This window comes from Xenopus laevis, chromosome 2L (assembly GCF_017654675.1).
Source record: "Xenopus laevis strain J_2021 chromosome 2L, Xenopus_laevis_v10.1, whole genome shotgun sequence".
NCBI lineage: Eukaryota > Metazoa > Chordata > Amphibia > Anura > Pipidae > Xenopus > Xenopus laevis.
This window is the reverse complement of record NC_054373.1, coordinates 142,140,205-142,163,663: the sequence shown is the minus strand read 5'-3', so window position 1 is coordinate 142,163,663 and position 23,459 is coordinate 142,140,205. Positions and strand designations below refer to the sequence as shown.

Genomic DNA, 23,459 nt, shown 5'->3' with positions numbered 1-23,459 from the left:
CAGCGATTGCGGCTTAAAAGTCGCCGCGAAAAGTCGCCGCGAGTCAAATCGCGGCGCTATCGCCTAGTGTGGCCTTAGCCTAAGAGTACATGAAATTAGTCGCCTGCGAGGCAACTTTGGATAAGCTAAGTGACGTGTATGTTTTCCCACTGGCATTTACATTATTACTGGTGGGAAAGCATTTGCAGTAGATTAGTTGCCCACGGTAATGAAGATTTATCATGGGCAACTAATCTCCTTGTGTGCCAGTAAATGACACAGGGTGATACGGGGTACTTTAACAATTGCACACTCACCTAACCTGTAGCCACATGTTAAGACAATTGCCATTGAAATAAATGAGGGACAATTCCAAGTGTTCTTTTTCACTCACTTGTTGAGCTGTAACTTACCCTAAATCTTCCCATGTGCTGCCATTGCCCTAATTATAACCACCTGAAATTATTTCTTATGATGTCCCTCCTAATATTACAAAGCCTTGTAACGGGGTACTGGTCATGGCTGTTCAGAAGGGCCATGATTAAAGAAGTGGAAACAACTTGCCTTAAAGGAGAACTAAAGCCTAACTAAAGAAGTAGGCTAGAAATGTTGTACATTATGTTTTGGGCTTCTGTACCAGCCCAAGCAAGTCGTTTAGCAGGGAAGATCTGTGCTAGTGAAGATGCCACTGTAGCTCCCCATCTTCTTTTCTGCTGATTCACTGCACATGCTCTGTGCTGCTGTCACATACAGAGCTTAAAGGACCAGTAACATTAAAAAAAAAAAAATGTTGTTTCTACTTAACGGGGAAAAAAAAACACCATGGCAGTTTTAACTTTAAATATAGTTAAAACTGTGTTGGTGTTTTGTTTTGAGGAGTTTATGTTAACCTGCAGCATACAATATTAAATACAAAAACAACTGATACAAGAGGTAAAGGATGCCCTGCCCAAAATAGCTCACAATCTAAAAGTTATGTTTTTGCAATAGCTCAACCAGTTACAAATATGGCTGCTTTTCAGCTAGATCTGAATCCAATGATACCAAACTCTGTAGAGCCCTAAATGCCTGCACACAAGATTCTCTGTTGTACCTATCTGCTAAAACCAGTTTCATGTATGTCTTTTGGCAAATGTTCGCTTTACCACTGTTAGGGACCTGAAATGATTTGTTGCTGGGTGGTGGCCAAAGGTTAAAAGGAGCTGTCACTAAAAACCGACATGTTTAAAAAAAAAAATAAAAAAAAATATGCACATTTTGAGTTTTTCTCGTTTCACTCAGCTATTAATTTGCTTCCGTGTGTTTATTACATGGCTGTTTATTTAATCCAGTCAGGTTGCGGAGACTCTGGTTTTATAGAGGGGAAAATGAAGTCTAGCAGTTTGTTGAAATGGACGGTGCAGTCTGTGTTTGGGGAATGTGTGTTGATATGTGGTCAGTTAAGGAATGACTAAAAAGCTTTTGGGCTAAGGAAAACATGGGGAATGAGATCACTTTGTAAGCAGCCAAGGGAGTTGCAGATGTTTGGATGATGCAATTTCGTTTTTGTAGCTATTTGTGTTCCTATTTTTTTTCAGAGGCAGATGTGTGCATACAACTTGGTTATATGTGAATTCACTTACTGAGGGAATGTGCAAAAATAAAACCTCACTCTTTGTGGAACTTAATGTAGGTTCCTGGGAGACGTCTTAGTTAGGTGCCAATATGACTTGGCCACAACACTCGCTACACTGTGTGCTCCTGCATTTCCCAAAAAAAACATTAACAATGCAGAAATGTAGCTTGCTATAATTCCTATGATAACTTGGATTAAAGGTTTATGTATAATGTTGTCAGTGTATCTAAAGCAAGGGTCCCCGACCTTTGTTACCTGTGAGCCACATTCAAATGTAAAAAGGGTTAGGGAGCAACACAGGCATGAAAAAGTTCCTTGGGGTGCCAAATAAGGGCTGTGATTGCCTATTTGGCAGCCCCTATGTGGACTGACAGCCTACAAAAGACTCTACTTGGCACTATACTTCGTTTTTATTCAATTAAAACTTGCCTCCAAGCCTGGAATTCAAAAATAAGCACCTGCTTTGAAGAACCTGAGAGCAACATCCAAGGGGTTGGAGAGCAACATTTTGCTCAAGAGCTATTGGTTGGGGATCACTGATCTAAAACATATAAAAATCAGTACTTGTTTGTCCCACTCGTTCTGCATACATTGCATTGTTTCTAAAAAGTTTTGTGCACCCAGCCTTTACAGAAGGTAGAGAAACCATTGGGCATTGGCAGTGCTAGAGTTTTGGAGTAGTTGATATCCAGCTAAAAAAACAGGTAAATCATTGGATTGTGGGTAACTGAGTTGCTCTGTGACTAGGATTTGTTACTTTTTCTTGGAGAGAGGCCTTCCTATCCCTGTTATCTTTCCTCTCTATAATAGTATTGACACCAAGTGTCAAATTGACCAGCCTGCTGACAACTCGCTTTGATGTTTCTTCTGTCCAAAGCAGACCAGAGCAGCTGTAAGTGAACCAACAGGCAAGGTTCCAATTCAATCACTGCTGATTGGTCACATCTTGTTGTCTTAGCAAGCTAACACATAATATTGGCACGAGAAGCTGAAAGCACTTCAGTGTTTGTTTCCGATGCTGTATTTACTGTATTTGTGCCTCCTCCTTACAGTAATGTGAAGGACACCTAAACACAAAATGACCTCTTTAATGAACATGTTCCATAGCTAGGGAAAAAGAACTAAAGACAAGTGACGCCACACATGTTGGGATAGCAGGATCCCTGGCTCACTCCGTCAACAGCATTGCAAACATCAAAGCTCTCTTTTCCTTTGAAGCTTGAATTTACTATTAAAATGTAGCTTTTCACAGTCTTGTTGAAAGTTTACATTGTCTTCGTTTTGGGTTGTGTATGTGCAACTCTCAGGAGCACAAGATACTTCCCGTAATAATCCAGTGTTTGTGGGTAAGAACACGCTAATTATAGATCTTTTCAAGCGATGAGCCGCTAGGTTGTCACACATCAAAAAGAAACCTTTTACTTCAGTGATGCTTCAATTTTTTTGAAAAAAATAAAAAAATATATATATATATATATATATATATATATATATATATATATATATATATATATATATATATATATATATATATATATATATATATATATATATATATATATATATATATATAATACTCTATTCAACTGGTGCCACTCATAACAGTCCACAACCGCCTGGGTGCTGGTCAAAACACTCGTATAACAAAAAATGAACAAACCGCACTCCAGGAACTTCTTAATCCAAAAACAAATGAATATTTATTCTCAACGTTTCGGCGCTCTGACTGAGGCCGTCATCAGGAGAGTGACTTGATCATTTGAAAAGGTGATCAAGTAATTTTGGATTTTGCAAAATCTCATTGACCTTAATTGACTTGTGGTTCAGTGCTTCTACGGCCTCAGGCAGAGCGCCGAAACGTTGAGAATAAATCTTCATTTGTTTTTGGATAAAGAAGTTCCTGGAGTGCGGTTTGTTCATTTTTTGTTATATCTATCTATCTATCTATCTCAGCATAGAGCAGGTAGAGTATGGCACACACAGGGAGGGAGTACAGGCATAGTAGAACCTGTCAGGACCACACACACAGGACGTACTGTACTACATACAGTTGACTCTATGCAAGTGTCCCTCTAACAGTCTGTAAATTGTGAGAATAGGTGAATAACGGAGGCACATTAGGCTAATGCAAACAGGGACTGAAATTCTCCTGCTGAAATACACAGGCCAAAAATGCAAACTCTAGCACAGGAATCTTCAAACTTTTTTACCCATGAGCAACATTCAGATGTAAAAAGAATTTGGGAGCAACGCAGAGATGAAAAATCTCCCTGGGTTGTTCAAAATAAGGGATGGGATTAGTTATCTGGTAGCCCCATGTGGACTGGCAGCCTACATGATGCTCTGTTTGACAGTAAAGGTTTGCTTCCAAACTGTGAAAGAAGCACCTACTTTGAGACACAGAGAGCAACATTCAAAGAGTTGGTGAGCAGCTTGTTGTTCCCAAGCCACTGGGTGGGCATCCCTGCTCTACCTTTTCTTTGCCAAAATCAGCTGAGTGTGCCTGTATCCAAGCCGACACAATGGCTCTTGGAAAAGGCAGGAGAGGAGGCATTAGCCTAAAGGTGGCCATACATAGGCAGATCCGCTTGTGTGGAGAGGTTGCTGAATGAGAGAATCTTGTACCGGTATGCACTCCTTGAGTGGGTGATATCAGGCTGAACTGATTGTGAGCCTAGGGCCCAATGATCAGATCACAAGACCAGGAATGCAGGCAGTGGGATCCTTGATCTGACAGGATTTTTAAGCCTGCCTTATCGTCATCTGGCTGATTTACGACCATATATCAGTCGGGAAGCCCATTGGAGGGCCCCATATACTGGCCAATAAGATGCCAAATTTGTCTGTTGGCAGCTTTTATTGTGAACAATGCAGGGCTTGCAGGTGTGAACAATGCAGGATTTCACAGTCTGAGCCTGTGGTGTGAACAATGTAGAGGCCAGTTAATCTCAGTACAGATTTATGGTGCTGGCAGTCGGGCAGACCAATAGTTAAATCTTAAAAAAGTGGACTTTTTTAATATTCAGTTGTTACAAGCTAACTGCTTGGCAAAAGTGAATAGTTGGGACACGTCCTCCTTAGTAGAATTGTATACTATAGTACACAAATAGAGTGTGTGTGTTTTATATGGTATTCTTAAGATGCTGTTGACCTACACAAGATATTGGGCAATACTGAAGCAGATGAAGATGGCAGTCCTGATGTGCTGATCAAAAACAGACCAATTCAGGATCTGATACCAGCAGTGATCAGGCAGCAGCTACTTGCCCCTGTCCATATTGCTTAGGGGTTGGCAGCCCAGTGGCAGGACAGGGGACAACTGTTAACGGTGGAGTCACAGTGACATTCAATGCTAAAAGCTGCACTTTCGCTTTAAAGAGGAGTGACATGCCCTCGAGGGTAGTGTTTGTAACTTCTCTTCTGGAAGGCTCTTTGCTGTCCTTGTGGGGGGCTGCTCACCTCACTCTCTTCCCTTTGGCACATGTGTAGTGTCTAGTTTGCCTGGAAAGAGATAGAGGTCGGCCTGCTGGCTGAAGCATCAAATTGATGGAACTGTAGACAGACAGCATTCTTCATGATTCGGGATATTAAATGCAATTACATCAGATTTGGTCCAATCTGCTCCCCTTTGTGTACATTTTTTATGCAAATCAATTTCTGTTCATTTTGGAACGTGTATTTCAATTCAACGTATGCAAAATCGGATCCAACGATATTGTGTAAAAATTGCAATCCCATGCTGCAGAGATTTCCTCTGTTGTAAGAGCGAGGCCTCTGATGCGCTGGAGGCTTGAATAAACAACGCTGCTCAATCCGAATGAGAAAAATCATAACCTCTGTTTCCTCATTAAAGCTTAACTTCTCTAGATTCCCTTGTTACCTTTCTATCCAAATATTGGATGATATTGGTTTCTAGTTGTTGCATTTAATTATTCATATTTTCCTTTATTTCTATAGCACAAATGTATTCTACAAAGCTAGTTTTATTCTTCATTTAAACTGCAAGGTGAGCTCTCTGATCAAATGATCGCTGCTTACAAGTTACATTCATACACACACACACTACATTGAGAAGGCTTTGTCTTTAAACTTATAGCCTGAGGCTTTGATTTACAAGCACAGAACTTGATTGATCTAGCTCCTGCCATATTGTCTTTGAGGGAGAGAATGCAGGATTTCTCTGGCATTCATTTCCTCTTCAGACGGCACCTCACTTCCTACCCCCCTCTGATAATAGCTACTGGTGGGGTAGCCTTTCCTGTTCTATTTCCTGTTTTCAGAAGTGGGGGATGTAAGATCAAACACTTCCCCGTAGGAATAGGTTTTATTAAGGCCACCACAGTTCCTGAAAGATAATTGGCCTAAATCTCTACCAATGTAAGCATGCTGCATTGTTTGAATAAATACATGACTTCACCATTGATTTCTATACCACCATAATATCTTATTTGTTAAAGGGGCTATTCACCTTTAAATTAACTTTTAATATGATGTAGAAAGCGAGACAATTTGCAAATGGTTTTCATTTTTTATTACTTAAGGTTTTGCGTTATTTAGCTTTTTTTTCAGCAGCTCTCCAGTTTGGAGTTCCAGCAGTCTGGTTGCTAGGGTCCAAATTACCCCAGCAACCATCCATTGATTGGTATAAGGGTCTGGAAAATGAATGAGAGGATCTGAATAGAACTATACATATGTAGCCTTACAGAGCATTTGTTTTTTTAGATGGAAAGCTGGAAAGAGCCAGAAGAAGGCAAATAATTAAAAAACTGTATAAAATATAGAATGAAGACCAATTGAAAGGTTTCTTAGAATCAGGGATTTCCCCTGAATCTAGGATTCGGTTCAGGATTCTGCCTTTTTCAGCATGATTCAGATTCAGCCGAATCCTTCTGCCAGGCCGAACTGAATCCGAATCCTAATTTGCATATGCAAATTAGGGGTGGGAAGGTAAATCAAGTGACTTTTTGTCACAAAACAAGGAAGTAAAAAAATGTTTTCTCCTTCCTACCCCTAATTTGCATATTCAGACTAATCTTTTGTGAAGGATTCGGGGGTTTGGCCGATAATATAGTGGATTCGGTGCATCCCTACTTAGAATTGACCATTCTATAACATACTAAAAGCTAACTTAAAGGCGAAACGCCCCTTTAACCTGTGTTACAACTTGACCTTGACTGTACATTCGTTTTTAAACTAACTGTGTGACAGGCCATTCTATAATATACTCATGTTAGATACTTTGAATTAGAGGAGAAATATAGCTGATACTTATCTGCAGTATTTCTCAGTGGCCTGCAGCAAATATTAGTACTTGGTAGAAGGGGTAGAATAACTGCCAGAACATGACCTCTGACATAAGAGGAAACTCACAAAGTGCGACCTTGCTTCCACTTCATAGAGCATTTTGTAAATGGGCTGCATTCCTTTAACTCTACTGAAACATGAATCTAGACCAAATCTACACATTTATTTGTGGTTCTCAAAAGCTGGAGTTGATTTTGCACCGTAGTTGATACCTAACCACAATATCCAATCTCACACATACTTAATGCAGTATTTTAATGATTGTTTACTAAAGAAACCCATTTGGTCCTAAGGACCCAGACCCTTCATCAGGTGTGATTGCCTGTCGCTGCGGGGTTAGAACACATGACGCTTGTTGATCCCACTGACTTTACGGGAACAGGGTGTTATATGGCAAATCACTAGTTTCAGATCGCCTTTCAAAACTGTAAGCTCTTCAAATAACATCTGTTTCACAGTGAGCCCTTGTAACTGGAACCTTTGCAGGCACTTCTGTTGTGGTGGCTTATGTATATGCGAGTTATGGGAAGGTGCTTTACTTTCTCAGTATATGTTCCCTCTTTCTTTCCAGCCATTTTTCAAATGCTGTCCAAAGCTGAATGCACTATCCAGAGAAAGCAGCAGGCAGCTTATTTTTGTAGTGCCAAAAGCATCTTTGGAGGTTACAGACTGAGCCATATGATAGTGTATCTGAGCCTGCAAGGCTTACCATATCAGTTTCTCTTGAATAAACTGCAAAAATCCTGGAAAAATGATTATTTTTTTTTTACACATTCCAATGATTCTTTCCTGTGTCCTCCTTTGCCTTTTGCAGTAGTTTGCGTTTGTCTGGTTAATATGACTAAATAGCCAAGTATAATAATTCTACAAGGTTATAGTTTAAAATTGCCAACTAATGTAACTGGTACATGCTGAACAGCCAAGATCCTGTATCCAAAAGGTAAAATGTTTATTATTTTTGTGCATTGGTGTTTATCAGAGCGGTTTATCATGGTGATTATCAGAGCAACAGATTTGGCTGCTTCTCTGTTTCATAATCCAAATGGCAAGTATTTTTGCATGACCGGTAGTATAGATGCCTCCAGCAGTTGGACAGACTGGTGCATGAGGGTAGCATTAGTGCTTGTAACCAAATTGTTACCCCCATTGTTGGGTGCACACATATATAAGTCTATGGATAGTTCTTTGAATCTAAGGTCCCTATTACACTCAAGCAGCACACACTTGGGTTTTAGTTCTTTTGTTCTGTAATAATAAAAAAGTACCTTGTACTTGACAGTAACTAAGCTCCATGAATCCAAATTGGTGACAAACCAGTCCTATTGGGTTTAAATAATTTTTAGCAGAATAAAGGTATTGGTATCCAAATTACAAAAAAACCTTTATGCAGAAGACCTGAAAACCCTTGACCCAACCATTCCATCCCATGCATGTAATATATTTCCATCCATTCATATCATCGTTGATAGGGATTGGCATATGCCTTAATCCAAATCACAAATCCATACTAAACTTTAACAGAGGTAATTTACTTAGATCCTGAAGAGGACACAGATACTTCTATGTGTGGGGCAGGGTGAAAAGTGCAAATGACATGAAAGATTAAGCCAGTTTTGCACTTTTTACCCTGAACATAATAGATGACCCCTACACCGTCTCCCTGGGATTACAAAGTGTTCGAAAACACCTCTTCATTGCACTGAGCAGGAATCACCATGGTTAAAGCATAATGAATCCCGCAACCATGCAAAAATGCATGCAAAAGAGATGCACTAGTGATGGGTGGGGCAGTTCAACACATCTTTAGCTCTGTGTGTGTGGGACCTGTTATCCAGAATGCTCAGGGCCTGGTATTTTCTAGATAAAGGATCTTTCTGTAATTTGTAACTTTGTGCTTTAAGTCTACTAGAATGATCAAGTAAGCATGAAATAAACCCAAATAGGCTGGTTTTGCTTCCAATAAGGATCAATTATATCTTGGTTTGGATCAAGTACAAGGTACTGTTTTATTACAGAGGAAAATTAAATAATTCTTAAAAATTTGGATTGTTTGGATAAAATGGCATCTTTCCGTAATTCATAGCTATTCTGGATAACGGATTTCCGGATAACTGTGCCTGCCCCTTCTGGTGACCTCACAGATGGGTATATACGTACCGGTAATAATGACAATGTAGCGGGTCAGGTAAGGTTCAGGTTGTGTATGTGTTGTCTGTTTGCTCACCCACACATCACTAAAGGAGCAGACATGGCAGGCAATACTTTAGTTCCAAATCATGCTAGCTATGCCTGGCATGTACCAAAATAAACTGGTCTGGTCTGAGCCATTTGTTGTCCCAGTGCTCCATTCTTCCCCCAGCCACCCAGCATGTAAATGAAACAAGAGAGCGTCCCAGAATGAGGCATCATTAAAATAAATCAGACATATAAAGACCTTTGTTATAGGGAGGGGAAAAGCACCATTAGATTTGCTGCAAAGTTGAAACATGCAGGATTGTTTATGTTTGTTAAATGGAGTAGGAGGAATGCTTATTGTAAACGGGGCACCCACAGATATAAATAGCAGTGGTTGGCAGTGCTATCTCTTCTATCCCCCCTTACCCCTCACTGTCTTTGGCCTCACCCTGGCTATGGGAAGTGCCTATTAATTGTAAATGCCTGAGAGAAAAGAGCAATACATTAAATGCTGACACGCAATGCAGCTCAGGCTGGATGTGCCCGTAATCTCCTTCTCTGCTGCCCTGCGGTGTTCTGCACAAACAGGCTCTGCATTTAGAAATTAGAATGTAACTGATGACTGTCCTGTGGTTTTAAATGTAATAACTGGCTATACCCTTGGTAAACAAAACTCAATTTCCACAGAAATCCGAACACAAACGAGTCATTTAAAGCCTGGAATTTAAAGGCCAACTAAATCTCATCTACATTTAATATATTTTGTCAATGTTCTGCACCCAGGGGTGCTCAGAGCCTTGTTCAAGGTATAGCACATTTGTGGACAGGGAAAAAAAAGTACCTTTCATATGCTCCCAAGGGGGTTGCCATATCTACATTAGGGCATGAAAGGTGGCCACATTGTACTGGCTGTATGCACCAAGTGCAGTAACTGTGTGCATGATGCAACTTTGATCTGGCTGCAAGCTGATGCCTATTATGTGAACATGAATCCTTTTAAGCTGTGGTGTCCTCCAAAAATTCACCACATCTTTGATGCAGTCACAAACATTTGTGTGTACAAATCCTCAAAGGGACTGAGTTCAGGGTTTGTGCTGAACATAATTTTGCCTATTTTAATTAAGAAATATTTGTTTTTGTTATTCCTTGCACTAAACATGGTCAATTCTGATATTAAAAATAGAGTTGCATGCTACTACTTGTTTTTTACAAGCACAAACCCAGAAGTCCTCTGTATAAACAAACCCACCCTTCCCCCAGCTACAGGCTATTAACTTGGCCATATAGGTTTTTGATTTGGTCAGACGGTTTAGCCGATTTTGACCAAAGTGCACTACCATCTAAACGTCGCATAGTTCTTAATTAAAACAATAGGCACAAATTTTATTGAGCTCATGTTGAAAATTGGGATGTACTGTTACTACACCAGTTAATGTTTCTACAATTCACATGTACATAGGGGAGACACAGCGGCTATCCTTGCCTCTTCGCCGCCTGAGGCGGCCATCCTTTGCCGCCCCCACCCCTCCTCACTGTGCTCACCTTTTCAGCGCTGGAGGGTGTCGGGTCGGTGCTTGACAAGCAGCGCCATAGATTCTACTTTTGGGTGCATGTAAGTGGTTAAATGTTAGGTTGTTACCCCTGTAGAAAAGGGCAATAGCAGCAAGGAAGACTGTCCTCCACTTAGCCCACAATCTGTCTCATCTGCATTCACAAAGGTGGTATCTGGGCAGCATGGGTAAGCCGGGCTCTGCAGCTACATTGGGCCAAGGACCCAACATTCTCTAACATGCCATCTTCCCCCACAAAAATGAGCAAACACATCAACCATAAATTTTAAATTTTGCTTGTACTGCAATTCTCCCAGTTCTGTTATTCATATACAGTGGAACCTCAATTTTACATCCCCTGATTTTGTTTTCCCTTAAGTTGTCCCACCTATATATTATGCATAATACATTTCCCTGATTTTACATTTTCCTGGATTTTACACCATTTTTTTTCTGGTCCCCTGAAAACATAAAATGGGGGTTGTACTGTAGTACATTTCTAAAACTGACATTTTGCCACTTTTTGTGTCCCTGGAAATGGCATTTCTACCCTCCTGCACAGTAGCATTTGAGGCCATGGCCTGTCTCGGCACAAGCCTCATGCGAGGCACCACCTGCTCCTGACAATCATTTTCAGATGTTGCCTGCCGTTTAATTTTTGTTAAGTTTGTAACTTTTATATATGCAAGTTCTGCAAAAAGAGACATTTCTTGGAAGGTTCGTGTTTCTGTACGGTCAGTTTGAAGTGTTTGGAGAACATTACGGTGTTCCAGGGGCGTTGATGAATTTTTGCTTCCAGGCTGCTTCATTGGAAAGCACATATTTATGTGTATAAATTCCTTTGCTATGGCAACCAGGAATTCTGGCCTAGGGTTTGTAAATTAGATGAGGAAATGAAAGACAAGTTCTCTTGTGGGTCCATGGTGAAGGCCTTACAGTGCAGTTTTCTGCTGAACAGAGGACCTTGTTTATTTCTATATCCAGGCAATGCAGGCTTGTTGCTTTACAGCTGTGGTGCTGCAGATTGTAGGGCTGCCCTACCTCAGGTGGCCTGTAGCAATAGCAGGGGGTGCTCAGGCTGAAGACCAGTTAAGGGGGAAGTGAAGGAGAATTCCCGTTGCCTTCCTAGAAGGCTAAGTTAAAGGTGTCTGTATATATGCTGTTCTAAATATTCTTGAAACTATGGTTAAATGACTGATGACCTTTTTAATGATCCATGGGGGGGAGGGGCATAACAAATCTTGCACCCCAAGGGGGACTTGAACCAAAGAAGATTGATTATAAAGCAGAAATTATCAAAGTTTCTAAACTCCCTCTGCATCCCACACAAATTTTAAATTAATTAACTACCTAGAATTACCATAGTTATTTACCTATACTTGATTTATGTTTTACTCTTCTGCCATGGATTGGAAAATAAATATTGCTTCTATGACAGAATATACGGTACCTTCTTTTAAAAAAAGAAAAATCATCACCAGGGCAATCATTAAACTTGAATTTGCCTTTTGAGGAAAGCTCCAAAGTCTTAAGGAGTGTAATTTGTGTACTCATTCATATTATACTTGATATTAATTCTTCCTAGATTGTAATTGCACTGTGAATGGGGACAGCAATACAACAAGATGGCACCTGTATATGGTGAGGCAAGGACTGAAACATGAAAGTTGTATCTATATTTAACAAAGTAATTATACAGTAATAATAGTTCATTTCTTTGTTATTTCAAACAAACCATCAAATCTATTTTGGAGAAAAGAGGGGAAGTGGTCCTTACTTTTTCTTGTGCTGTTTCCAGTAGAGATGTCATGTGAGTCACCACAAGAAGGAAATGCACTTTACCCACTGGAGGTTATTTATCAACACTGGGCAAATTTGCCAATGGGCAGTAACCCATGCCAACCAATTAGACTGCTGCATTCATTGTTATTCTTGCAGCTGGCTTTAAAAAACGAATCACTGGCTGCTATGGGCAAATTTGTCTAGTGTTGATAAATGCCCCTCACTGTGTCCCCATCGGGCTCGTGGAAAGAAATGGCACTTATCATTTACATAAAACAAATTGAACATTATTAAATGGCAGCCTGTATGCATCAAAACAAAAGGTGGTCTTTTACTTAATAAATGCCCTGACAACAAATTTTTGTTAAACCAACAGCAACTAACACTCCTCGTAATAGTGATGATGTATTTATAGAAGCCCACTTTACCCTAAGCTCAGGGGAATGTGAGCAATCTGTGTTGACTGTAGGCTGACCTAGAGGCTTTAATGCTCAGTCCTTTGGCAGCTGCAGTGTGGCTTCCCCATGGATGCCCCGGACTAACATTCCCGTCATTTAAGGTAAGAAAATGCTTCACAACACACAGTGCCACATACTAGAGAGACCATTAGACCAGATAGCAATCACAATCATGCACAAATTGTTTAACGTGATGCCCCTTAAATCCATTAATGGTTTCTACCATTGTTCTTCTACTCCTCTGGGTGGAATGGGAAGGTGAAATAATCAGCACTCAGGAAAAATTAATAATAATAATAGTATCAAAGGTAAGGTTGCCAAGAATGGATCAATTGATAAAATCATAGGTAAATGTAAAGGTGAACTCCCTCTTTCAAAGATGTACAGTAGATAGCAGCACATGGACTAAACCTGTGGGCAAGAACTCCCAAGTGTCTCACTGGGGGTGACCTATATTCATTAACATTGGGCTGTTGCAACTGTGGGAATTTGTGACAATGATTGTTGAATGTAGTTTATCTTGCTGAAAAATATTCCAGTATCTTAAAAGCAATGTATTCAGAAGTAATCCCTGCAAACCTCTAGCATTTTTCATGAAAATGTAGTCAAGGATGGGCCATTTATATCTTGAGCAAGCAGCCATATGGAAGATCCGACTTTATCATGATGAGTGAGCACCCGTTGCAATTAGTCTTTTTAATTTTTGCTCCTGTAAGCAGCTTTGCAGTGGTTGGGGTTGAAACCAACCTGTAGCCAATCAGAATAATAGAATGCCAACAACAGAACACGGTTAAAGAGCCAGCTGTCACATGCAATGAAAATAGCAACAACACGTATATATCTTAAATGCTTCTCTTTGTGACACAACCGTACAATTCAGGATATCTTTTTCTAGAACGGATGTGACCAGACAATAGTATTCTTGTTTTCCTCTGACCTTTATTCCAGGAAAAAAACATCCTACAATGTATAGACAGTTTTCAGTGTTTCGATGTATATATTACATGAAAATAAGCGTATCCAGATCAGTATGATAATCAATTATACAGGGTGTTGTGGTATTGCCCTGCAGATTATTGCATAGGGTTGTCTTCAGTAATGTTATAAGCCATCTTCAGGTCCTTCTAAAATAAAACTTGTCATGCTCATTACTGAATTATAACTGAATTTGTGAAAGTGGAAACTCGCCTGGATAATACGTTTTAACTACTTGCTCTGTGCAGTCATGGAACCTTCATTCTTGCCCAGATGTCCTTTTGTAGGACTGTAGCTTGGTTACAGCAAAAGATCCATTATTGAATATAAGGTCATTGGAATATTTTAGAAGGACATCTACAAAGACAGCTGGAACCAACAGGAATTTGCCACTAAGGGACATTCATATATTTGATGTGTGCACGGGCATTCATTCTCTGTTTTATAACAATCATAAATCCTTGTTTTATGGGGGAAGCAGCGAGATGCGGCTTATAAGATTATTTGTCCCATAATGCAGTACACTTGGAAGATCTGCAGAATTGAAGTTATTTGCCTTATGCCTTTAGATCAGGTATATAAATGCGTTTATGTAGCTTAAGTGGAAGGTGTTTGGGGTGCAGGTTTTTAGTGTGGTAGCAGGCTGATATTATATTTTGGCGGTTGTGGGAGATGCGATTGCTCATGCTGCTTTCAATGATAAGATGTAGAAAGTGGAGGTTGGCACTTAATTGCTTCTTCTCCTGAGATGGAGCCCTCAGCATCCTATGATGCCCTTGATTTCATGGGATTAGGAAAGAAATTACCCTCGCACACCCTGGCCTTCCCAATCCGTACGAGTCCCAGGTGCTCAGTGAAGGAGGCGTTGGCAACCTCAAAGTCCACGTGAAAAGCAAGAAAACACTGGCACAACTTGGGTTACTTCTAGCAGGGAAACCCCTTGCTCATTTATTGCGGATGCAACGTTTCGGGGCTTGACAAAGGGGTCACGTGTGCTTGACAAAGGGGTCACGCCCCGAAATGTTGCATCCGCAATAAATGAGCAAGGGGTTTCCCTGCTAGAAGTAACCCAAGTTGTGCCAGTGTTTTCTTGCTTTGCCCTTGATTTCATCCCTGAGCCTGTGTGCTTATGCCAGTCACTAAAAATTGCTGGAACTTATATGTGTGGGGCCAAACGTTGCATTAGATGAACAAGCCAAAAGTTAGTGTTTCCTGAATTTCAGTTCTGCCTCTTCCCCTGGGATGGCAAACTCCTGTGTTCTGGAATAAAACTGTCCAATAGTTAATTTTTTTATGTTAAAGACATTGGGCAGCGAGAGGATAAGTCATTATAAATGCCTGGATAATCATTCACGTGTTCTCTAGCCAGGAGGCACATGGATGCCAGGCAAAGGTGCAGCTGAGACCCCACATGGCTAAAAGTAATGATCGCAGCTCAGATGGTTGGAAAGGCGGTAGGAAGAGTAGGTTGCCTTATATAACCTAAGACACATCTGCTACCTGAGAGCAGCAATCATAAGCACAGTCAAAGCTGAGGGGCATAGGGAATGAATTACATGCCATTCCTGTGTGCTGGGTAGCCTTGGGCCTTATTGCAGTACCCCTAGCTAAAGATAGGACTGACCTATGTAATATGTGTATGTATGTGCAACTTGCAAATGTGGCCCTATAGCTTATGTTTTGCTGAAATGCCCTTCCCTGCCTTGGCTATTGCCTTATTGTACAACCCATAGCTAAAGATCTGCCTAACCTGTGTGATATTTGTATGTATGTGCAACATGCAAATGGGGCCCTATAGAGTATGTTCGGCTGAGTCCCTTCCCTGCCATCACTCTGCTAAAGACTATCATGTCTGTGTGTTACGCCTGGGGCATGTCTTATTTTTAAGTTATGGTGCCTCGCTGTCTAAGTGTGTTTTGCTAAATAAGTGGTTATTAACAAGAACAGCTGTGATGTCCGTTTCCATGTTAGTAACTGTAACTGTAAATGTTCATTTCATGCACATAACGGATTCACAAACAGAGGCCTCTGGTGGTCCAGTCTCAGTTGAATAAGGATTATTACAGAATGGACATGCAGCTGCCTTTTGTAGAAGATAAATTATTATATCTCCTTGGGTGTGTAATTGGGTTAGCCTGCCACGAGTATGGCTTATTTTAGTGCTTTAGGCCCAGGCCACGTGACCTTCATGCCTTCCCCCTAGATGAAGCTGAGGCAAACCCTTGTCCTTACAGGAACTGTTGGGAAGATATGTAGGCAGCAGCATCATAAATCTTTTCCCTGCAGGGGGCCCAGAAATATGGTTGGGTTTTACACTCATCTGACCTCAAATTAGGATAGTAAAAGTCCACAAAGCACAGCTTCCCTCTCCAATACAATATCAAATATGAATCATATATAACAATAGAAATTGGCTTCCGTATTTTTCTTTGCATTCTACCAGGTAAATGTGAAAAAATTAGGATACAGATATTGTGCCTTTCCAAGCTGGGCTTAGATAGGGGCTTTTTGATCCTGTTTTGTCCTCATTATGCTAATTTCAAGAACTTCTATTGGTTTTATATTTATTTTTTCATCACTGATTATAACTTCTTACAAATGCTACATAAGCAGCTGTCTGAGGAGTATGGGAATTGGAGTAAACAATCTGAATCTGAATAATACAATACGATGGTGGGCAACCCGGGATTCTTCATATGTTTAATAATAGGAGTGCCCATACTTTGCTAATGCGAGGTCTACTTTTAGTGATGTTGTCCCATGAGAATCTACATCCATAAAATAATTGTTAGCATTCTATTCCATGTAAATTATTACTTAAAGGAGAAGGAAAGCCACCAAATCAGTTATTGCCAAAAGATTAGCCACAATAGTGAAAGCAATAACATTATATTTATTCTGTAGAATGCTTTACCATACCCGAGTAAACATCTCTAGAAGTTCTCTGTTTGTTTAGGATAACAGCTGCCATAGATGCCATGGTGTGACATCACTTCCTGCCTGAGTCTCTCCCTGCTCACTCATAGCACTGGGCTCAGATTACAGTAGGGAGGGGAGGAGGAAGAGGGGACTAGGAAGGGGGAGAGTGTGAAAGGAGCAAACCGAGCATGCTCAAGCCCTGGATGTTGATGCTGAAAACAGGAAGTTGAATAGAGAAGCCCATGTGTACACTATATAAAGAAAGTAATGCAGTGTTTCTCAGAACAGCATTAGTCTGAGGGTGTACAGGTGTATTTATAGAGACCTTTCTGATAAAGCTTACTTAATTTTAGCCTTTCCTTCTCCTTTAAATATTGATTTATGAGAAAATGTATAGTTATATTTAACAAACAACTATTTCTTATGTAACCTTAGAATAATACATTTCTGAATGAAAAGCATGAAATAGGAGTGTGATTTAGACAAGCTGTTTATTGGCAGTGTCTTGAGATCTACTGATTACCAGCTAAAGGTCTACTGGTAGATCCCGATCTAACTTTTGGACACCCCTGTTGTAGAACTACAGCCCGCAGTACCTCAGGAAAGCCTTTGGTTGTGGGCTAACTACAGATGAAGCAGATCCTGTGGGGCAGAATAATGTAATGAACAAATTCTATATATTTTAGTAGAATAGGTCAATTTACCAATGTTTTGGAGCCCTAATTTGAATTTACTGTGGGGCCCAGTAACATCTAGTCAGAACATCTAAGTAGTAGTTGTAGCACAACAGTATGTGGAGGTTCACCAGCTGTCCATGCCTTTTTCAATAGGGCTGACCTGCCTGAGACAGGCCTCAGTATGGAGGATGAGATGTGAGGACCCAGGATACAAGTGACATTGACTCTGCAACTGAATGAAGTGACGGGTCAGATGATCTCCCTCTCGTTGTAGTGTGACAGAAGGGAGAGCGCTTTCTAAGGGTGGGCTAAGGTTTCTCCCTGAGGGTAAGTGCAGGCTGCAGTGTGTGTATTTGTGACGTGGGCCCTTGCTTTACATCATGGAGGGTGGTTAGGGGGACAGACGCTGCAGGCCGGGAAGAGCATACTGGCAGGGATTCAGACTCGTTCTCTTCCCACCCATTTAACCTCCCCCCCTCAACCTCCTCCCTCCTTCCCCGCTGCGACTGTGCTAGCTAACAATGCAGCACAATAAGCACAGCAGCCGGCTCTCCGAGAGCTTCCATGAAGTGAGAGCAAGAAGGGGAGAGGGGACAAGGTAAGTGTGGCGAGGCACAAGGGCTCTGCCTTTCTCTTTGTTACTCCAGATATTTCCTGAAAGGATAACTATGTTTTAGGGGGCTCAGGAAAAAGGAAAATGCAGTTCTAGTGTTCTGTGGAGCTCTTTATTTCCAACCTCATGTCATTGGCTCTGAACTTGTGCGCTAGTTGTCAAGCTTATTCAGCCAGTACAAGTCTCCTGTGTCTCTCTTTCCATTAATCCTATCTGAGCCACACTGGTTCCCTAGCTATGCCATTGTACAGCCAGATGTTCTAATCCTCCCCTATCATCTTCCTCTCCGTCACTGTGCTGTTGGGTGAGTGTTGGCAAACTTTTTGCCAAAGATAAAGTTGCTGGGATGCAGGGAGCTGCAGTTTGGACATCCTTATTGTTAATATGGCAAATTGTTGCACAAAACAATATATCCTCTGTGCTTTCATCTGCTTCCCCCTCACGGCCCCTTTGATCATGGGGACCTTTTGCCAGTGTCCTCTGTGCTGCCTGTACCCTGCCCTAGGTGAAAGAACAAGTTACTTCTTATACTGTGGGACCGCTGATAGGTTTTATATCCACATTAGGCTTGTCAAGCCTACAGCTGTACTTGATTCACTACTCCAATACCTTTGGGATGCGGAATGTTTTAATTCTACTAAAATTGGAGGAAACAGGTCGATCTTGAGCTCCAGCTCAGTCTGAGGGCACTATGTACATAGAAGTTAGGGGTGTTTGTTTCATGCTGGTCCTGCAGCTGTTGGAAAGTACAACTTCCTGCTGCTGTTGTGTTGTCGGGAGTTGTGTTTAACAACAGCTGGAAGGCCATGAGTGTATTAGTCTCTTATATATTGTGTATTTGTTGTAATTTGTGCACACTTGGATCTGAATTCACAAACGTATGCCTTAAACATGACTTCAGCTCAGGCTTCCCTCGAATGGCAAGTTGCTCTGTTTGTGGCTTATATCTGTGGAATGTGTTTCAGGGGTCTCTAGTGCAATATGTGGGGTTCTCATGTGTAAGCTGCTGAGAATATCAGAGGAGCTCTGCGGTGAATAGAAACCGCAATACCCAACCTGCTAACTTATACATCAGGTGCTCTTTGTGGTGTTGCTGCTGTACACACGGTGTTGCACATGGTCATAGTTTTCCCTGTGTATGTGTTTAGCTGACTGTGCCTTTAATTGTTTACTGCCAACTTGTAATATGTTCTCCTTCACTGCAGCGATTTGGCTCCTGGTCTAGCAGTGTCCTGTTTGCACAATGTCATTTTATATTAAGTAATGCAGTTTGTTTGTAGACACATACCTTAAATAATGTATTATTATTGAGAAAGTTAATAAAGGTATGCAGAAGTCCGTAAAGGCAGCACATTATAGTTCTTTGCCATGCCATTTTAGGAACGCTGTTCTGGCCACTAATCGGTTAAAGCAAAGGCAATAAGCTTCACTTAACTGCGGAGCTGTGCATCCTGGGATAGTGAATTTAAGGTTAGGCAGTTCTGTGTCAGCCCATTTGCCAGCTATGAACCAGTTTCTGTGGCTAAATTTGTACATCCAGGTCCCAACATTTATAAAACACCAACATATTCTGCAGCTCTGTACAAGAATGGATTTATACAATGAATATACAGATTACATACAAAAAATACAACCGATACAAGAGGTTTAGAGGGCCTGCCCAGAAGAGCTTACAATCTAAATACAGTTCCAAATTCCTTTTAATTTTACATCATTGCTTTTCCAGTTGTTTAATGTTAAAACATCATTATTGTAAGATTTTTTTTTTTTTGCTTTGCCTCTATCCTTTGTCTGTATGTCTGGCACTAAGCAGCACTTGCTGGAGGCTATAAATAAAGCCCAGCTTGGAGTAGGTTAGTATGGCAGCTGCCTGTAAGTCCAGGATCTAAATTTACTCCTTGGAACCACTGCTTGCTGAATGCAGGACTTACAGACAGTCTGATTTTTGCCTCACACTTGTAGCTTGCCCGTGTTGTGTCTGCCATTGAAACATGTATACTTCAAACAGCTGGAGGGCCACAATTCTGCTTCTTACATCTGGAATATGCAGTGTTTTCATCGCTCCTACAGGATATTTTCTTTTATTCTACACTGTATTTAACAACGGATCAATGGCCAACCCCATTTCCCACATTCATTCTCATTGTTTTTATATAACAGTATTAAAGTAATGCGATAGATTTAGGACAAGCGAAGTCCTTCTAATAATATAGGATCCATTATCTGGAAACCCGTTCTCTATAAAGCTCCGAATTATGGGAATATCGTTTCCCATAGACTCCATTTTACTTAAATAATTCCAAATTTTAGCACATATTTTCCTCTTTCTCTGTAATAACAAAACAGTACCTTGTACGTGATTTCCGCTAAGATCTAAATACTCCATATTGGTGGGAAAACAATCCTATTGGGTTTATATAATGTTTAAATGATTTTACGCATACTTAAGGTATGAAGTTCCAAATTTCGGAAAGACCTCTTATTCGAGCATTCTGGATAACCGGTCCCATGCCTCTAATCACTCCTTACAAATAATGTGCATATAGTGTGCACTTATACACTCCTTTTCTTGCATGATATCTTAAATGTAAACACTTTCACGTAACATGGCTTTTAGGCTTTTTTATTCTGAATCTTGTGCGGTTTCTGTTGGAGGTATATGGGTACAAACCTATATGTCTGCTAACAAACTGCAATAAAGGTCAATACTTCAGCTTCAAGTACGTGATAGGAATAACTGATGTGTAAAGAAGCAAAGAAATGTAATTGAAGACTAATAATAATTGAATTTGATGTAACTGGTTCCTTTAGTAACCTTAACTTTTTGTTTGCTTCTGTCAGTTTTGTGTTTGTCATTCTACCTAATGGGCCGTAAAAGGGACCCCAAAGCTAAGAACGCATTGCCTTGTTACAATGATTCAGTAGGTAAGAGAGAGCTGTTTTTCAGGTCAGATACCAAGGACTAGGAATTCATTTAGAGTGTCCTCATGTCACCAGCACGCTACACTGCCCCGATGGTTATGGCAGCGATAATTTCCTCCGAGCAGATTTCTGATCTGTATTCTGGCATGCGACAGAGTAATCAAGAGCTTCTGCATCTACTGCAACCTGCAATGCAGTGTTCTACCGCAGAACTCGGCAACAAAGTTATAGAATATGCAGGACCTTCTCCTAACAGCCGTGCTACAGATTTTTAATATAGAGATTATTAACGGCTCTTGGTAAGGGCTTCCACTTGCTGAAATTAATGTTTTTCTGCTAAAAAAAACAAAGTTGCATAGGCTTTAGAAATCAACACATATTTGCAATATAGCTGTATTATTCATGTCAGCAATGTGAGACTTGCAGCTCTCCTGCTGTGCTCAACCACAACTCCCTGCATTCTTCCCAGCTGGGAGCCATGCCTTTGACATCGTCGCTGCATGGCCATAGTTCATGAAATCCTTTGAAACCTTTCCCATATATCTGTTAGCAGAAGCCTCATTAGGCAGCACATTCCTCATATTCACTTCCCATGTTGAAATGGCTTTAATTTAACCTAAATAGATGCCATAGGGAGATTTGCATGAGCCATCCCCCCAGTGAGCTTCTTTCAACTTCATTGTATTTGGTTGGAACGAAGTACTGTTAGCTCAGTGCAGACAACGAAACGTTCCATATTATCATTCTAATGTTCCATTTTCTCCACTCACTGATATTTATTCTCTGGTTGGAGGAAGAGTCAGTGTAGAAAGACTTGATACATTGTGTAGCAGTTATGCAATATTTCCAGTTATAGCCAATCTATTCTGAAGTCCTCTGGCTGATTTGAATCTAAAACCCCAACATCAGAAGCAACAGTTTAACAGGGAAGAATACACCCTTTTTATCATTGGTTTCATAATTAGGACTTGTGCGAAACATACTTTTTCCCTATTATTTTAATTAGGAAATATATGTGTCATGTGTAAAGTCACATTCAACTTTGGGTTTTTTGCTAGCACAAGCCATACAAATCAGCAGCACACTTGAGAGCCTTTGTAGACTAGACTTTGTGATGAAGAGGAGCTCAACAGGCTGCAGCTGAGCATAGGGGGGTTCGTTTATACAGAGGGCTTTTTAGATCTAGTCAGACAAAATTTATGGTCAGCGCAAACTTTAATCATTGAACGTATTTGAAAAAAGGAGCATACTGCCCAAGGCAACATGTAATTCTCTCCTCCTTCAGATGGGGGCCCCAGCCTTCCTGCAGTCCCCAGGGTCCACCGCTCTGTAACTTCAGCCCTTCCCTTTAGAGTGTTTCCCGTGATTACAGTGTGGGGGAAGTGCTTTCCTTTGAGACTCCTCCGTAAGAAATCTGTATAGATTAGATGAAACTGCGCTCAGCCAATTCCAATCAGTAAATGAGTGCTTCTATCCTCTAGAAGTAGATGTACCGACCATCTGTTATATCTGTAATAAATTGTAGAAGAGGAGAGCACTACAGACGCAGATTAACTGCTAGTGGCTGATATTTATTTTAAAGCTGCTGTACACGACATGTTTCGGGCTAACAATTGCCCTTTCTCAAGTGCACTTGTTAGCCCGAAACATGTCGTGTACAGCAGCTTTAAAATAAATATCAGCCACTAGCAGTTAATCTGCGTCTGTAGTGCTCTCCTCTCCTCCGTAAGAAAGCCTAAATGTTTTCTCAGAGGGCAAGTCAGAAGTGTGAAGGCCAAGTTGTTCCCTTTGCTGGCTAGCTAAGCACTCGCATAGAAGCCTGACCTGTGAATTGTGTTTACATTTAAAATAGTAAATGTTACAGCTTGCACTGTGCCTCACAGGGATGCAAATACTGCCTTTATATTTGTACACAGTCTTTCGCAGTGCCTATTGTTATTCAGCCCCGGACCTGTGTTACATATTTTTTTTTTGTTATAAAGGCAGAATGACATCCTTCCTATTCATTTTTATTTTTTTTATGTGTAAACCTCCTTAGGGGAGTAAATATATGGCCCCAGACCCCCAGCAATAATTTTTTTAAGGTTTTCCCAACCTTTCCCAACCAATCTTTGGCATCCAGTAACTTTAGTTTTTTTTTGTTTGTTTTTTTATTTGTTTTACCACTGGGGGCACAGTTTTGCTGTTGTCTATGGAGAACGCATTGGTTGCAGCAAAAATATTACAAGTATTGGACCTGTTATCCAGAATGCTCAGGGCCTGGGATTTTCAGGATAAAGGATCTTTCTGTAATTTGGATCTTCATACCTTAGGTCTACTAGGAAATCATGTAAACATTAAATAAACCCAATAGGCTTCCAATAACCATTAATTATATCTTAGTTTGGATCAAGTACAAGCTACTGTTTTATTATTACAGAGAGAAAGAAATCATTTTTAAAAAATGTAGATAAAATGGAGACTATGGGAGATGGGCATTCTGTAATTCGG

At 40.6% G+C, this 23,459-nt stretch overlaps 1 protein-coding gene across 4 annotated transcripts in view; it reads left to right on the top strand.

The window, feature by feature from the left end:
- nckap5l.L (NCK-associated protein 5-like L homeolog) overlaps positions 1-23,459 on the top strand; it is a 53,810-nt gene that overhangs the window by 5,220 nt on the left and 25,131 nt on the right. For 2 of the 4 annotated variants that reach the window (XM_018247355.2, XM_018247352.2), the window contains exon 2: positions 17,588-17,761. The exons of 1 other annotated variant lie outside the window; for it this stretch is intronic. The gene's annotated coding sequence lies outside the window, so the exon portion shown is untranslated. Of the gene's footprint in view, positions 1-17,587; positions 17,762-17,933; positions 18,033-23,459 lie in introns of those variants that run through there. One more of the 4 variants, XM_018247354.2, reaches the window with a different exon arrangement.